The 18,381-nt window shown below is 37.8% G+C and overlaps 1 protein-coding gene across 1 annotated transcript in view; it reads left to right on the top strand.

The window, feature by feature from the left end:
• LOC307187808 (uncharacterized protein) overlaps positions 1 to 18,381 on the top strand; it is a gene marked incomplete at its 5' end in the record, with an annotated part of 610,289 nt that overhangs the window by 202,189 nt on the left and 389,719 nt on the right. The window lies entirely within an intron of this gene.

Here is an 18,381-nt window from a genome sequence, read left to right on the forward strand (position 1 = left end):
TTGAAGTAGGACAATATGTTCGAACAGTGGGAGTTGCAAAACACCAATCTAGCCATTTGGGATTAAAATATTGTTAGCAAAGATTCTCTCTCGAGGTGCTTCTCAGTCTTTTTCTTGTCGTGTGCATGTAGAAAATGGTAATATCCCTATGATCCACTGCAGAGGCCGCTCATTCCCAGAGACAACTGGTACTCAGCTCCAGACCAGCTGAAGGGATCAAATCTTAGTACATCAGTAAACCATTGTTTGGAAGGGCTCTGCTGGGGAGCAACAGATGCTGTCCTTTTTGAAAACCCTGAAGTATCCCCTGCTTTTTATGCATCCCTAGGATTGGAGTCTGGGTCTAGAGAAGCTTTTCTTAGAGGAAGAAAACTGATGCTTTTAGTTCTAAATTTTCACATGAAGGTAATTTTCCCTGAAGACTGACCAGTAATTTTACATCAAGAAACTTGAACTTAAAAGTATTTTCCTCCCCCTCTCGATTTGTACAGTGATAAAGAAGTCCTCTCCTAGAGGACCCAGAAGGCGTGTCAATTCTGGCAGGACTCCTTGCGGTCCTAGGGCTTTGGGCGAGTTTACATAAGACAGAATCAACCTACAGGGTTAGGAGGGCTCCCTGTAGGGTGAGGTAATTGTATAGTTTAGGCCTCACTTCACTATTTGGTCTAGTCTGGGTAAGATTTAGTTATCTCGGTAGTCATTCAAAATAATGATTAAGCGTTCAGCAGATTTGTGGCCTGACTGAAACCCAGACTGAATCCTGCAGAATCGTAGGCTGCAAGCTGATGGGACTTGGATACGCTGGTGTTTCTTCTGTGCCTTATTCTAATATCATGACACGTACCCCCAACAATTACCACCTCAAGGTTAAGAGGAAACAGCGGGCATGCCCAGTGGTGTCACCATGAAAGACTGGCATAAATACCCTTTGGTCCCAATTCTAGAAGCTGTCTTATCGAACCAGGATTTTTGTCTTGTTTTGGTTTGCTTTGGTTTTATAACCTCTGTGTCTTAGATTTTACTTTTTAAAAAAATGTTCAGAAACAGACTTTTCTCAGAGCAGTTTCAGGTTTACAGAAAAATTAATTAAAAACTGCAGGGAGGGACTTCCCTGGTGGCGCAGTAGTTAAGAATCGCCTGCCAATGCAGGGGACACGGGTTCGAGCCCTGGTCCGGGAAGATCCCACATGCCGCAGGGTAACTAAGCCCGTGCGCCACAACTACTGAGCCTGCGCTCTAGAGCCCGCGAGCCACAGCTACTGAAGCCCGCGCACCTAGAGCCTGTGCTCTGCAACAGGAGAAGCCACCACAATGAAGAGTAGCCCCTGCTTGATGCCAACTAGAGAAAGCCCACGCGTAGCAACAAAGACCCAACACAGCCATAAATAAATAAATAAATAAACATTAAAAGGAAAAAAAAAAAACTTAATTGAGTTCCTACATACTCTTCCTGAAAAGGACACATGATTTCCCCTATTATTAACATATTTATTTATTTATTTATTTATTTTTTTGCGGTACGCGGGCCTCTCACTGCCGCGGCCTCTCCTGCCACAGAGCACAGGCTCCGGACGCACAGGCCCAGCGGCCACGGTCCACGGGCCCGCGGCACGCAGGTTCCTCCCGGACTGGGGCACGAACCCGCGTCCCCTGCATCGGCAGGCGGACTCCCAACCACTGCGCCACCAGGGAAGCCCTATTAACATCTTTTTTATTAGTATGGTACATTTTCTACAATTGATGAACCAATATTGATACACTTTTATTTACTAACGTGTACTACATAAAGTTTCGCTCTTTGTATTTTGCATTCTGTGGGTTTGAAAAATGTGTAATGACATATTTTCATTGTTACTGTATCATACAGAATATCTTCACCGCCCTAAAAATTCCGTGTGCTCCCCCTATTTGCCCTTCCCTCCCCTCACTGAAACCCTAGCGACCTGTGATCTTTTTACTGCCTCCATAGCTTTGCCTTTTCAGGAATGTCATACAGCAGACAGCCTTTTCTGATTGGCTTCTTTCATTTAGCAGTATGCTTTTACGGTTCCTCCATGTCTTTTTGCAGCTGAACAGCTCATTTCTTTATATTGTTGAGTAATATTCATTGTATGGATGTACCACAGTTTGTTTTTCCATAAGCTTATTAAAGGATATCTTGGTTACTTCCAAGTTTGACAGTTATGAAAAAAAGCTGCTATAAATATTTCTCTGCAAACTTTTGTGTGGACATAAGTTCACAGTTCATTTGGATATATACCAAGGAGTGTGATTACTGGATCATATGGTTCAAGTATGTTTAGCTTTTTCCTAACTGTCTTCCAAAGTGGCTGTACCAGTTTGCATTCACTATGAATGACGGTTCCTGTTGCCCCACATCCTTACCAGTATTTGTGTTGTCAGTGTTTTGAATTTTAGCCATCCTATTAGATGTGTAGTGTTTTCTCATTGTCTTAGGTTTTTAATACAATTAATTTATAAAGAGATTGTGACGATGACTGAGACGACTCTGGACACTTAGAACTTTCTTTAGCACTTACTTGGTAATGACATTGATTAAGAATCTGAACTTTCCCCTGGCGATATTCACTGTGGTCGTGCATTTTTATGAGATGAGCATGTATGTACACCTAAGTGTCTGTGTACGTGTGTCTGTGCATAGCTTCTAGTCTCCATTATAGAAAGAGGTGATAGTAGGCAAAGGCTTTTCTAAAAATACACCATCAAAATGAAAATATACAGTTTGTATCAAAGATATTTTTTTGTTTGTTTCTAAAAATGAAATGTGAGTTTTCTATGAATCCTGATATTAAAACAAGCCATGGTTGAAGTTATATATAGCTAGTTTTCTGACATGAATAACAGTGTTTATATAGGCCACATCAAATTAGGCACTCAATTTTTGTATCCTGTTCAATTCAGCAATGCAGCTGTAGCCACAGGAAGAGGTTCTTCATAGTCCTTGCAAGTTATAGTAATTTTTTCTGTATGCTTGGCGCATGTTTCTGCTTTAGATTTGATTGTACTACTTTGTAAATATTTCTGATGAGATAGACTTACATACTAGAATGTTATCTTCTCCAGTGTAAGTGTGACTCCTTTCATATTTCTTTCTTTGAAACGTGGCACAGTGCCTTTGTTAAAGACAAAATTTGCATGACACTTGTTAAAGACAGCAAGGAAAACGTTATTCAAGAGGAACTACAGCAATGAAATTTTGCGGCAGAGGACAAGGACAAGTGGAAATTTATAGCCAAGGAGCAAAGTGGGGATCAGTAGATGGATGGAAAATTACCAAGGTGAGGGGAATTCTTGCTAGACTGACTCAACAGGATTCTTGCTGAAGGCAGGACAAGTGGACGGTGGGGGTGAGGAATTTAACCTAATAGCAAAGATAATCAGATACCAAGGGAAGAGTCACTAAACTGACTCAGCAGAATTCTTGCTAAAACTGAACTAAGCAGGCTAAGGAGAGAATTCAAGGTCAGAGCCTAGTTGAGAAGAGGACTCAGAGGATGCTCACTCAGATCTGGTCAAGGAGAGAGCCTTTGTCACCTGACACATGGTAGCATTTCAGTGACCCCGTATTGTGTTATTATATAGATAGACCTACATCAAATACTGTAGAAATCTATTAAGAAAGTCCTACAGGTACCAAACAACGATTATAATTTAAGGAAAAATTAGGGAAATCACTTTAAATCATGTAAATAATTTTGTGTAATGTTCAAAACTAACCTATTTAATGGAGCATAGATCTGGTTAAAAAATTAAACAACTAATATACATGAGCAATTTTTACGTGCAAAACAGAATCTCAACAGTGACAGAAATGCGAAGGTAAAATTGACATGTTCTCTACTTTCTAAAAAAGATGCAGTCTAGTGCAGGAGGGGCCGGGGGTGGGGAAGAGAAACAGAATTATGTTGTATTAGTGATCACAGATTAAATATATATACAAATTTTTTAGAGAAATAGAATAAGTGGTATGTTGGCTTTGGGTATACCTCAAATCTAGATTGCAGAGTTATTGATATCGATATCGTGGTATGTGGAAGACTGGTTTTTCAAACATTAGTATTCATAAAAATTACCTGGAGTTCTTGTTTAAATTTCATTCTCTTAGACTCCATACCTAAATGTCTGAGTAATTTGAAGGGTCCAGGATTCCTCACTTTTAACTGTTACCCCAGGTTACTCTATTATAAGGGACCTATTAAAAAAAAAAAAGGGGGACCTATAAGCCCTGTTTTTAAAAACACTGATATGTACTATTTACAGTTTTCTTCCTTGTAGTGTGGTTGATGTTAGAAAGTACCCCCTGAGAAATAGGGAAATCAGGCTGAAGTCTAGGAACCACAAGAAAGTACAAATGAGTTTGAGTGACTTCATGGCCCCTTTCAGTGGTATCATCGCTGAAGGGTTGTCCTAAGAGCCTGAAAACAAGACAACAAACTAAATGGAGACACCAGCACAAAAATTGTGTCCAATATTAGCACATTTTAGAAAAGAATGATATGCATATTTTTTAACTAGAATAAGTATTTCTAAATAGATAAAATATAATAGTTACATCAGTATTCAGTGAATTGTTTATTTCAGTGGTATCAGTTATGATATTTAAAATTATAGGGGAACGATAAATACCCAAGAAGTCCAAAACTGGGGAAATTATTAAGTTAATTACCCTCATCCCAATGGAATATTATTTTCACTGCTTTGAAGAATGATGACATTTAGGAAGTATTCAACATAATGTTATGTTAAAAAATAATTAGAATCCACAACTATATGCTTGATACGGCTGTTTCCACATAAAATATGTATGTATATGTGGTGAAATTTCAGGTGTTTTGAATTCTAAAATTTTCATAGATATTATGTGGTGCTCACAAAATCAGTGCTAGAATCTAAAACAATACTATCCAGAATCAGAAGCTTTGGTCCTGAAGTTTTAATAGTTAAGAGTAAATAGTTTTCAAGTCGCAAGTGCTTTGAGGCTATGCTGCTATCGAGGCACAGGGAAACTATCTAAAGCAGTGATACTCATATCTGGCTGATCACCAGACTTATTTGGGGAGCTTTGTGAACCTATGGATTCCTTAGAATCTAGACAAGGGATTCATTTTTTGCAGATCTGAGTCTGGGCCCTGGAATCTGATTTTTTAAAAGGTTCTACTGATGGCCTTATTGATTAGCAAAAGTTGGCAACCACTGTCATGGGGAAGACAATTTATGCCTTCAAGAATTCTGCAATGATCAATATATGACCCCCCCAAAAACCCAACCAAACAAACAAAAAAACCTCCCAAAACCCAAGGCAAAATAATGTCAAATCCTACAATATTTAATGTATATAGCAGAGTAAATAGAGTAGAAGTTCAGAGGAGGATAATTTGGGAGGGCCTTCTGGAGCAAGAACCTCATGGGCTTTAGTGGCAAGGTAGAGTAATGCTACAGAAACCACAAGCTTCATCATCATCTTAACAACCTTCATGTTAAGAGGAGAAGTGGTGAGACCTTGAAGCACTTAGAGAGGGCAGTAAAAAGATGGCAGCATTTGGGGATGGCAGCTTTCTCACCAATCCAAAGTGCAAGCCCTACACCCCTTCCCTAGAGGTCCCTTCCCAGGCTTTTCTTGCCATGTTGGATCCGGGCTTTGGGCCAAGGGATGCTCTTGGGGGAGAAGAGGCTCCTTAGCACTTTGGGATGGGAAGGCCTGAGTAGTCTATAAATCAGTGTTTCTTGAGATGAGGGGAAGGAAGCTGAGGAAAGGCACGTCAAAATGTTTGTGGAAGGACAAAACATTTATTGTGTATGCTTATTCAAAGGCATTTCCCCAAAGGAAAATTATGGCATTTAAAAGGCAGAGAATCCATCGTGGAGTAAGTTGAACTTAAACCTTTGCAAATAGGTGTGATTTGTTTTCCTGGAACATGAAGGTGAGAGGCATTTCAGTGATGGGGACCACATATACCTAAGTCGGCCAAGTGTCTTTCTTCTGTGGACTCAATTTCTTCTTTAATACAAATGCTGTTGTTGAAACTTACATTCTTCTACCTCAGTTGCCTAAACTAACAGTAACTTCATTGTATACCACATAGGATCTAGGACTAGGAGGTCAACAAATGTTTCTTAAGTGAAAAAAGCCAGTACTAGTTTAACTAGAATCACTTGAGGTGTGGGTGTAGGTGAGGTTGCGTGGGGTTGGTACTCAGATTGGACAGGACCTCAAGTCCCAGAAGAATTTGGACTTGGCCTTACAGTGAAGGTTTCTGAGAAGGATAATGAGAAGATAAATGTGAGTTTTGAAGAAGAAAATCAGCCAACAGTAAAGGAGATGGATTAAAGAGTGGGAAATAGGAAATGCAATTAATATGCTAATTAGCTAATTACCATGAGAGGAAACCTGGATGAGGCTGTTGGCAGTGAAAAGAAAAAAAAAAGGTAGTGGATAAAATAGGGAAGTTTTCAACTCAATTAGAGTAATATTGATTAATCACCTACTAAGTGCCGGTCACCATTCTAGGCCACTGAGACAACAGTGAACAAAATAGACCATATATTCTATAAGGATTAAAAAAAAACATAATGGAAAATAACCCATAAATATAGCAAGTAAAATGTATAACATGTTGGAAGTTGGAACTGTTATAGAAAAATAAAAATTTGAGCAAAGTAAGGGGAACCAAGAGGGAGAAGGGCAGCAGTTCGCAATGTTCCAGGGGATGGTCAGGGAAGGTGTCCCTGAGAAGGAGCAAAGATTTGAGGAAGGTCAAAGAGTGAGCCAGTCCCCTGAGGAAGGAGCATCCCAGGCAGAAGGAAGAGAAAGAGCAAAGACCCTAAGTGGGAGTGTGCCTAGGGTATTCCAAGAACAGCCACATTTTGAATTTAAAATCTATTTCAAGGCAAGGCGCTGAATGGTACCCATCACCAACTCCTGAAATGGAGGATTTGGCTGCTGGAAAGAATCTTCCTCCTTTGCAGTTCTGCTTCAGGCCAGATTGGATTAAATTTCTAAGGGACAAAGGAGATGGAAAGAAGCAGCATGAATTAAGGAGTCAGCCTTGGGCCATGCCTATGTTAAAGTCAGTTAGAGGAAGTGAAGTCAGAGAAAAACCAGGGTGGTGTCTGTCCTTAAAGCTATATAAAGAGGGCTTGGCTAAGAAAGGAAGCTCCCTGGTGCCAAATGCAGGGGAAAAAAAAAAAATTAAGGGGACTAGAGACTGCAGAAACAAAACCCTGTTGGGGTTGGGAGAAGGGACATTGGGTTACCAAGGTCACTGATGACTCTAGAGAGAACAGTTTTGATTGACTGAGAGAGAGCACAGGATTACAAAATGCCCAACTGATCCTGTTTCCTCCACCGGGTACAGTGACAATCTGTGCTGTTAAGAATTAGTGGTGTCCTAGACAAGTTGAGATTTTCAGCTGTCCATTACAGGTACTTGAATAATGTTTTGAAATGTCTTTGATAAGAAGTGTTGACAAGCTTGAAAGACTTAGATTCAGTGTGTGAGGCTTCACACCGAGGCTGTGCAACTTCTCCTTCCTCTTTGCTCCTCCATCTGCTCTGATTTCAGAACGAGACCCAGTGTTGACATGTTGAAAAACCGAGTTTTCTTCAGGTCATCACCAAAGCTTGTATTTTAGTAACGCATCGAGCCTTTCTCTAGGGCACAATGATATTCACGTTTCAAAAGGCCAGCAGAAACACATGGTTATGCTAGGGTGAAGAGTGGAGCCTGACAATATTTTTGTTTGTTTGTTTGTTTGCGGTACGCGGGCCTCTCACTGTTGTGGCCTCTCCCGTTGCGGAGCGCAGGCTCAGCGGCCATGGCTCACGGGCCCAGCCGCTCCGCGGCATGTGGGATCTTCCCGGACCGGGGCACGAACCCGTGTCCCCTGCATCGGCAGGCGGACTCTCAACCACTGAGCCACCAGGGAAGCCCATCTGTCAATATCTGATAGCCTCTTCGATAGCTCCCTTAATGGAAATTTTTTTTTTAAGTTTGTAAGAATTAAAACGTAGCATAAGTAGTGATTCAATACACGTCTGTTAAAAATGTTAATAAAAAGGTACACGGAAGTCAGGGATTTATAAAATTGGTGCTTTCAGCTCTGGTGCCTGCTCCCTCTGCTGTGACCTAGGATTCATTTTTTAAAATATCTTTTTATGTTATGTAGTGAGCCTATCAGAAAAAAGTGCTTTGAAAGCAATGGGAAATTAGACATTCAAAGAATGGAAAAACATCTTAATCTAAGAAAAGGGATGGGCTTGTTATTCCAGAAAACAAATAAGGAAAGTGTGTTAACATTGATGTGATAGATGGTGGCAGTTACATGGAATTTCAGGATTGACTCCTTTCTGAAGGAGATCAGATTCCTGTTTAAGTCCAGTCTCTTGCCGCTTATTCTCTTTTTCCCTCTTTCTTTGAGTCCCATCATCTTGCCCCTTTTAAAACCTGCTCTCAGGAAAGGATCCACTGTCAGTCTTCTATACCTTCTTGTGAATTTGAGTCAATGTGTCACTTCTCCTAAGTGTGTGTACATTTTAAACAGGAAAGAAAGGTTGTGTCTCCATTTAAAATTAATTACAAATCGGTCTGCTCAGTCTGCATGTAAGACCTGGGGAATTTTAAGGGAATTTTGACTTGATGGTTGCACTTTTATATTTATTTTTGCTTCCATTTTATATTAAAGGAACTGTGTAGTTCCCATAATTGCAACATAATGAGATTCTCATTGCTTTTAATTTACCTGCCTTTTTCTTTCCCAACTCCACAATTTGGCTAAATTTGTTAGCAAACAAAAAATTATAGCTGCGTGAGTTGCATGTTGCTTTTACTGTTTACTATTTGATACTCCCATTATTATGCTTCAACTGAGAACAATCTTAAAATGAAATCTAGATCTTATATTCTGTGAAAACATCACCACTTTTCCCTTGAAGGCATTGCCTCAGAAATGAGTTTTTAAAAGGTAGCCCTATTGGTTTCATTTCTTGGAAGGGGGAAAATGTCAGTCAGAATAGTAAGTAGTAATCTAGTATATTTGGTATTATGAGACTCAAGGATTTAGCAGTAAAAGGAAATCTTTACAGAAGAAAAAATTGGCATATTTTGTTAAGAGGAAGAGAGTTGAATTGTTACATCTGACTGTGAATCTGGCAACACTAGAAGTGATTACTTAGAAATAAAAGCTTCTCTAAAGCTTTTTATTTGAATTAGTCATTGTAATTGCATCAATAACAATTCTTAACTTTTATAAGCACAGAAGTATGCATCATTTTTTTTAATCCTTCGATATTCAAAAACACGTAAGACATATGCTTTATAGAAACAGAGGAAGAGAGAAAATAACGTGTTTCAAAGCATCTCAAAGCTCTGTATTAAAGGATAAAAGAAATTATGTTTACTTTTCCCAAAGAAAGAGAGCAAGAGAACAATTTGGGTGAAGGAATGAGAGGACCAAGTGAGAATATGTGGCCGTCTAGAACCTGGACATACCATAGTTAAGTTCACTTGATTATCTGCTTGACTATTAGTGTAGTTTAAGTAATGTCTTGGGGATGGTGGGGAGGGGGAAGGAGTGAGTGCTGTATGTAAGAGAGACAGCACAAGAGGTGGACAGAGCAGAAGCTCAGGGGGAAGAGTGTGAGATCCAAGGAGAAGGAAATATTTGATTATCTTTCAAGTTTTTGGTTTGACACTCAAAATGGCTTTTGTTGCTTTGGAAACATCATTTCAACTTCTTGCGTCTGAATTTTTCGAGAAAAACATCCACTTAATGTCACAATAGCCTCACAGGAACAGTCTAATAGTTTCTGCTAAAAGCCTTTAAGTCTCCGCATAGAAGATGCAGGTTTGCAAAGGTGTTCTCAGCCTCTGTCAATCTCAATTTAACCAGTTGAGAACTTGATGGGTTTATTTACCAGAACATCAACTGTAGAGAATAAAAGACAAGAATAATGTCTTAGAACTTGTTAAAATGCTAGTTAAATGATGAGCAGAAAATGACAAGTTAACCTTCTTCAGTGGGACTTCTAAAACATGGCTTTACTATGCCTTAGTTTTATTTTACCACTTTAAATGATAGCTAATCAGGAAAAATTCCCCTGGGGTGCCCTTGCTATGATCTTTGGAGAAAATTCTCTTCCCCTGTCTTTGTTTTATGAGTGGTGGGATCTTCTCTTGATTTGACTGTATCTGGATGATCTGGCTATATCCACCGCTAGAGTAACTGAAAGCATCTACTCAGACCTCAGACAGACCTCGACTTAGGAGGGAAAAAATATGCCATATTGTGCTTCCTATAAAAAAGCAGGAGTGTCTGCCCATGGCTACCTTTTTTTTTGTGAGCATCTATAATTCTTGAATACATTGCTAGTACATAGATCTAAAAACGAATATGGCTGATCATCTTGGCTAATGTTATTGGAGCTTTCAATTCACCTGCTGATTCTAACTTATTCCTGGGGCGAGAATAGAAAAATCTTTCGAAGAATGCTTCACAGGAAGAGATTATCCCAATGAGGTAATTATAGGCTCTTTGATAATAGTTGATTGATTGAACTTCAATTCTTTGCTGATAGTAGGTCTGTCATACTCTCTAGGATTGTGAAACTATTAACTATAAATTGAACAGTTAGGTTATTTCATTGGTTTGCTGCTAAATTCTTAGAGTTATAGGATACCCTTTAAAAATTGACATGTAAGGAGCCAGTGGTGTAAACGTTGTGATATATTTTAATAAAGTACAGTGATTATAAAATTATTGTTCTTTTAACTAACTTTGTAAGATATTGTATGATGGAAGTAAATGGAAAAGGGCTTTGAATTTACAAAACTAGAACACACCTTAAACTGGATATTTTGATCTAATTTGTTTTTTCTTTCTGATAACATATCTGTCAAATAATAAATGAAAGCAAGCAGAAAAATGTTTATTAACTAAAAATTCAAAAATCTTTATATTAATATTACATTATAATTATATTGTAATATTTTAGAAAAGCTAGTACATCAGACAGCCAATAAGTATTGCTAGTTTTCAAATCTCAAATTTTCAGTTTTTTCCACTTAAGTTTTTAAGTATGTCAGAATTTTTTTTCCTGATTTTAGCTTGAATTTCAAACTTAAAGGACAGCAATAAATCAAAATAAAAAACACCAATATGTTTTGTTTACAAAACAAAACCAATGTTTCAAACATTATGAAACAGGTTATAGTTGCCTCTTAGTTGTAATATAAATATAAAACCAATTAGAACTTTTCCAGATTTGGAAAACTTTTTGCCCCTGAAGACAGCTCTCAGAAATGTTAATTCACTCATCTGCAACAGCAAAAGAATGTCAGTGAGGTTGAGCCACCACTGGGCTGCTCTTGCAGTAATTAAATACCTTGGACTTTACGTTCAAGTGCCTGCTTATTTCTTGGCATTTAGCCTTCAAAGTAGTGTTAAGTTTGAGATGAATACATGAATGAATTACACATGACATTTATAGCAAGACTCTAGAGGCTCATTTCTGCTCTGAATTCTTAGTGTTAATTCCTTTGAAGTTGTAAGCACCCTAGTGAAATGAACTTGTCCTGTATCACTTCTGTATTCCATTTTTCTTACAATAGAAGGAAAAGACAAAGGACCATGGATGGTTCACTCATTCATTCATTCATTTATTCAAGGAACATTTACTAAAAGTCTCCTTTGTGTTAGGTAGCGAACAAGGTGGTGAAGGCTTGCATTTTAGTAGTGGAGATACGCACTAAACAAAATATTTGGCCTATCTCTCCATAGGTACAATTATGAGAAATTCCATAAAGAAAATAGGATGAACAGAATGCCTTACCATAGTCAGAGGAGTCAGGAATCTCCAGGAGAAAGATAGGTGAAGGGAAGGGGAACATCTCAGAAAAAGCAACCAGAATGTTCCAGTGATATATTCATCAGCATATTTCCTGGACAAAACTGTAGCAACACAAATGTAACTGTATAGGATTTTAATTAATACTTTATAACATATAGATTATTTCAGGATACTTTTAAAGTTGTTATTGACATACTGCCCATTAAACTTCTTAACTTTCTCTGCATAGTCTTTCTTTTTATCCAGTCTTATGGATTGACTCCACTGTTACCGAAGTGTTTACATACAGTGAATAGACCTGATGTCTATTCATGAATAATCACTATTCATGAGTGATTATTTGTGGAAAATTCAGGGCCACATGTACTTCAAATCAAGATCTGTGGAGTGTCTGGCTGCCTTGAGGTTTCTCTTTACTTGATTACCACCTAGACTACTGCTGGTTCCTGAACACTTGCAAAAAGTGAAAAGGCTTAGTATTAAGTTTTTATCTTGCTGGACTCTTTAAAGCTTCCAATAGCTGATGCATTTTATGTGATAATTGTCAAAATATAGTAGCTTGGCACTAAAAACTCTTTATGGTCAATGTGATCTCCAACCTACATTTCCAGCATCGTCACCCACTACTTCCCGACACAAATTCTAAGCTTTGGCCAAAGCAATTCATTTACTTTTCTCCTAATGTACCTTAAGTTATCTCACTTCCAAGAAATTCCCCCATCCAAAACACCTCCGCCCCCAATTTCTCTTCTTCAAAAGCCTATTCAGTCTTCATAATATCGTAACTGACTACATCGCTGCAGAGTGCATTTTTATCTGATATCCAATTTTAAAAATCATATAGGCTCTCTAAGACCATATTCCTGGATGCCCATCTGCTTGGTAACACTTATGAAATTGTGATTACCGTCCTTGTGTTAAAATGTCAGGTGCACTTTGTTTCCTTTATTTCATGTGTAGGTTCTATTTACAAAATAGATCTATATATTGTCTCAGATTCTAGGCATCCTTTTTATGTTTCAAATTCATCTTTCTAGCTTATCTTCAAAGCCTTAAAGTCAGGGTGCTTTGCCTATTTTCAATGTTCAATAAATGCATGCTGCTGGGTTGATGAAAAAGAACAGAGATTTAGCAATAACCACCAAGCAGAAGAACTGCTGCATCATCACCAGGAGCTTTCTGGCTCCCTGGATTAATATGCAGTGGATACAATTCCATAACAGATTAATTGCTACCAATCATGAAGAAGTTAAAATACTCTCAGAATTTAGAAGCTATACTTGAATCATAATGAGGTTTCTTAATTTTGTGCCAAGCCTGTAGATTGTCTACAGTTATTTAGCTGGCTTTATTTATTTAGTGGTAATCATTTCCTGAGACTGCAGAACATTGAATTGGAATGGGTACAATTCTAGCCTAGAGTCCCTATCCTACTGTTTGTTATACGTTGCTCAGGACTAGATATCATATCCAGTTATACATCAACCATGGAAATAAGCACTAGTCAGTCTTCAGGATCTCAAAATAAATCATCTCAGATTTAAGGTACTGCTTTTTTCTGTTTTCATTGTGATTGGTTTTCATGGGAAGACAAACTTTTAGGACCATTTGCCACAGGCAGATGCCTCTTTTCTCTTAAACCAGTCATAAAGAAGAAATAGAAGATGGCTTATCAGAAAGGAATAGCTTCCTTCAATTTCCATTGATAGCTGGCTAATTAATTAAATGAAGGTACATCTATACAACATAATACATACAGCCATTAAAAAAAGGAATGTATGTTTCTCTCTGCTAATATAGAGACATCTCCAAAATATATGAAGTGAACAAAGCAAGGTGCAGATCAGTGTGCATGATATGCGGTCATTCGTATAATGTAAATAAAAAGGAACATGGGTGGATCTACATGTATGTGTAAAGGATATATCAGGAAGATTACACGATGGGCTGATTATGTTAATGACTTTGGAGGAGAGGGGAGACGATTAAAATGAAGCAATGAGAGGGAAACTTTTCACTCAACACATTTTATATTTTCTAAATTTTGAACCATGTGACTGTATTAACTATCAAAAAATAAATATTCTAAATTTTAAAATGGAAACACAAGAGGAGGAGAAAAGAAAGGAATAATTTTCTTAAGTGAGATGGAGCTGATGAAAGTTATCTGAAAATTATAGATTTGTATTAAGCCTGTAAGCATCTGAGAAACGCCTTTGAAGCTCCTCTTCTTGATTTTGTTAACACTCACAAATGGTTCGATGTCAGGCTCAAGAAATGTGATTAGGGATTTCAAGAGGGAAAATGGAGTAAAATCCCAGGACTCCCTATGGAAGAGCACGGAAATAGCCATCTACAAAGCAGATGTATTTGATCATGAGGTGTTCAGTCATCTTGGAGTTTGAGCATATAATCAGTGCTTGATCCAGAGCTACCCAGAACTCATCAACACCCCCCTTCCCAAGAATACGCTTTATTTTTATTTTATTTTATTTTATTTTAACATCTTTATTAGAGTATAATTGCTTTACAATGGTGTGTTAGTTTCTGCTTTATAACAAAGTGAATCAGTTATACATATACATATGTTCCCATATCTCTTCCTTCTTGCGTCTCTCTCCCTTCCACACTCCCTATCCCACCCCTCTATGTGGTCACAGAGCACCGAGCTGATCTCCCTGTGCTATGCGGCTGCTTCCCACTAGATATCTATTTTACGTTTGGTAGTGTATATATGTCCACGTCACTCGCTCACTTTGTCACAGCTTACCCTTCCCCCTCCCCATATCCTCAAGTCCATTCTGTAGTAGGTCTGTGTCTTTATTCCTGGCTTACCCCTAGGTTCTTCATTACAGTTTTTTTCCCTTAAATTCCATATATATGTGTTAGCATACGGTATTTGTCTTTCTCTTTCTGACTTACTTCACTCTGTATGACAGATTCTAGGTCCATCCACCTCATTACAAATAGCTCAATTTCGTTTCTTTTTATGGCTGAATAATATTCCATTGTATATATGTGCGACATGTTCTTTATCCATTCATCCGATCATGGACACTTAGGTTGTTTCCATCTCCTGGCTATTGTAAATAGAGCTGCAATGAACATTTTGGTACATGACTCTTTTTGAATTATGGTTTTCCAGGGTATATGCCCAGTAGTGGGATTGCTGGGTCATATGGTAGTTCTATTGGTAGTTTTTTAAGGAACGTCCATACTGTTCACCATAGTGGCTGTACCAATTTACATTCAAACCATCAGTGTAAGAGTGTTTGCTTTTCTCCACACCTTCTCCAGCATTTATTGTTTCTAGATTTTTTGATGATGGCCATTCTGACTGGGGTGAGATAATATCTCATTGCAGTTTTGATTTGCATTTCCCTAATGATTAATGATGTTGAGCATTCTTTCATGTGTTTGTTGGCAGTCTGTATATCTTCTTTGGAGAAATGTCTATTTAGGTCTTCTGCCCATTTTTGGATTGGGTTGTTTGTTTTTTTGTTATTGAGCTGCATGAGCTGCTTGTAAATTTTGGAGATTAATCCTTTGTCAGTTGCTTCATTTGCAAATATTTTCTCCCATTCTGAGGGTTGTCTTTTGGTCTTGTTTCCGGTTTCCTCTGCTGTGCAAAAGCTTTGCAGTTTCATTAGGTCCCATTTGTTTATTTTTGTTGTTATTTCCATTTCTCTAGAAGATGGGTCAAAAAGGGTCTTGCTGTGATTTATGTCATAGAGTGTCCTGCCTATGTTTTCCTCTAAGAGTTTGATAGTTTCTGGCCTTACATTTAGGTCTTTAATCCATTTTGAGCTTATTTTTGTGTATGGTGTTAGGGAGTGATCTAATCTCATACTTTTACATGTACCTGTCCAGTTTTCCAAGCACCACTTATTGAAGAGGCTGTCCTTTCTCCACTGTACATTCCTGCCTCCTTTATCAAAGATAAGGTGACCATGGGTCACTGTGGGTTTATCTCTGGGCTTTCTATCCTGTTCCATTGATCTATATTTCTGTTTTTGTGCCAGTACCATACTGTCTTGATTACTGTAGCTTTGTAGTATAGTCTGAAGTCAGGGAGCCTGATTCCTGCAGCTCCGTTTTTCGTTCTCAAGATTGCTTTGGCTATTCAGGGTCTTGGTGTTTCCATACAAACTGTGAAAGTTTTTGTTCTAGTTCTGTGAAAAATGCCAGGGGTAGTTTGATAGGGATTGCATTGAATCTGTAGATTGCTTTGGGTAGTAGAGTCATTTTCACAATGTTGATTCTTCCAATCCACTAACATGGTATATCTCTCCATCTATTTGTGTCATCTTTAATTCCTTTCATCAGTGTCTTATAATTTTCTGCATACAAGTCTTTTGTCTCCCTAGGTAGGTTTATTCCTAGATATTTTATTCTTTTTGTTGCAGTGGTAAATGGGAGTGATTTCTTGATTTCACTTTCAGATTTTTCATCATTAGTGTATAGGAATGCAAGAGATTTCTGTGCATTAATTTTGTATCCCGCTACTTTACCAAATTCATTGATTAGATCTAGTAGTTTTCTGGTAGCATCCTTAGGATTCTCTATGTATAGTATCATGTCATCTGCAAACAGTGACAGCTTTACTTCTTCTTTTCCCATTTGGATTCCTTTTATTTCCTTTTCTTCTCTGATTGCTGTGGCTAAAACTTCCAAAACTATGTTGAATAAGAGTGGTGAGAGTGGGCAACCTTGTCTTGTTCCTGATCTTAGTGGAAATGCTTTCAGTTTTTCACCATTGAGGCCGATGTTGGCCATGGGTTTGTCATATATGGCCTTTATTATGTTGAGGAAAGTTCCCTCTATGCCTATTTTCTGTAGGGTTTTTATCATAAAATGCTGTTGAAGTTTGTCGAAAGCTTTCTCTGCATCTATTGAGATGACCATATGGTTTTTCTCCTTCAATTTGTTTATATGGTGTGTCACATTGATTGATTTGTGTATATTGAAGAATCCTTGCATTCCTGGAATAAACCCCACTTGATCATTGTGTATGATCCTTTTAATGTGCTGTTGGATTCTGTTTGCTCGTATTTTGTTGAGGATTTTTGCATCTATATTCATCAGTGTTATTGGCTTGTAGTTTTCTTTTGTTGTGACATCCTGTCAGTTTTGGAATCAGGGTGATGGTGGCCTCGTAGAATGAGTTTGGGAGTGTTCCTCCCTCTGCTATATTTTGGAAGAGTTTGAGAGGGATAGGTGTTAGCTCTTCTCTAAATGTTTGACAGAATTTGCCTGTGAAGCCATCTGGTCCTGGGCTTTTGTTTGTTGGAAGATTTTTTTTTTTTTTTTTTTTTGTTGGAAGATTTTTAATCACAGTTTCAATTTCAGTGCTTGTGATTGGTCTGTTCATATTTTCTATTTCTTCCTGATTCAGTATTGGCAGGTTGTGCCTTTCTAAGAATCTGTCCATTTCTTCCCGGGTGTCCATTTTATTGGTATAGAGTTGCTTGTCGTAATCGCTCATGATCTTTCGTATTTCTGCAATGTCAGTTGTTACTTCTCCTTTTTAATTTCTAATTCTATTGATTTCAGTCTTCTCCCTTTTTTTCTTGATGAGTCTGGCTAATGGTTTATCAATTTTGTTTATCTTGTCAAAGAACCAGCTTTTAGTTTTATTGATCTTTGCTATCATTTCCTTCATTTCTTTTTCATTTATTTCTGATCTGATTTTCATGATCTCTTTCCTTCTGCTAACTTTGGGGTTTTTTTGTTCTTCTTTCTCTATTTAGGTGCAAGGTTAGGTTGTTTATTCGAGATGTTTCCTGTTTCTTAAGGTAGGATTGTATTGGTATAAACTTCCCTCTTAGAACTGCTTTTGCTGCATCCCATAGGTTTTGGGTCGTCGTGTCTCCATTGTGATTTGTTTCTAGGTACTTTTTGATTAACCCTTTGATTTCTTCAGTGATCACTTTGTTATTAAGTAGTGCATTGTTTAGCCTCCATGTGTTTGTATTTTTTTACAGATCTTTTCCTGTAATTGATATCTAGTCTCATAGCGTTGTGGTCGGAAAAGATACTTGATACAATTTCAATTTTCTTAAATTTACCAAGGCTTGATTTGTGACCCAAGATATGATCTCTCCTGGAGAATGTTCCACAAGCACTTGAGTAAAATGTGTATTCTGTTGTTTTTGGATGGAATGTCCTATAAATATCAATTAAGTTCATCTTGTTTAATGTATCATTTAAAGCTTGTGTTTCCTTATTTATTTTCATTTTGGGTGATCTGTCCATTGGTGAAAGTGGGGTGTTAAAGTCCCGTACTATGAATATGTTACTTTGATTTCCCCTTTTATGGCTGTTAGTATTTGCCTTATATATTGAGGTGCTCCTGTGTTAGGTGCATAAATATTTACCATTGTTATATCTTCCTCTTGGATCGATTCCTTGATCATTATGTAGTGTCCTTCTTTGTCTCTTCTAATAGTCTTTAAAGTCTATTTTGTCTGATATGAGAATTGCTACTCCAGCTTTCTTTTGGTTTCCAGTTGCAT

The sequence above is a fragment of the Stenella coeruleoalba genome, assembly GCF_951394435.1.
Source record: "Stenella coeruleoalba genome assembly, chromosome: 6".
Taxonomy (NCBI): domain Eukaryota; kingdom Metazoa; phylum Chordata; class Mammalia; order Artiodactyla; family Delphinidae; genus Stenella; species Stenella coeruleoalba.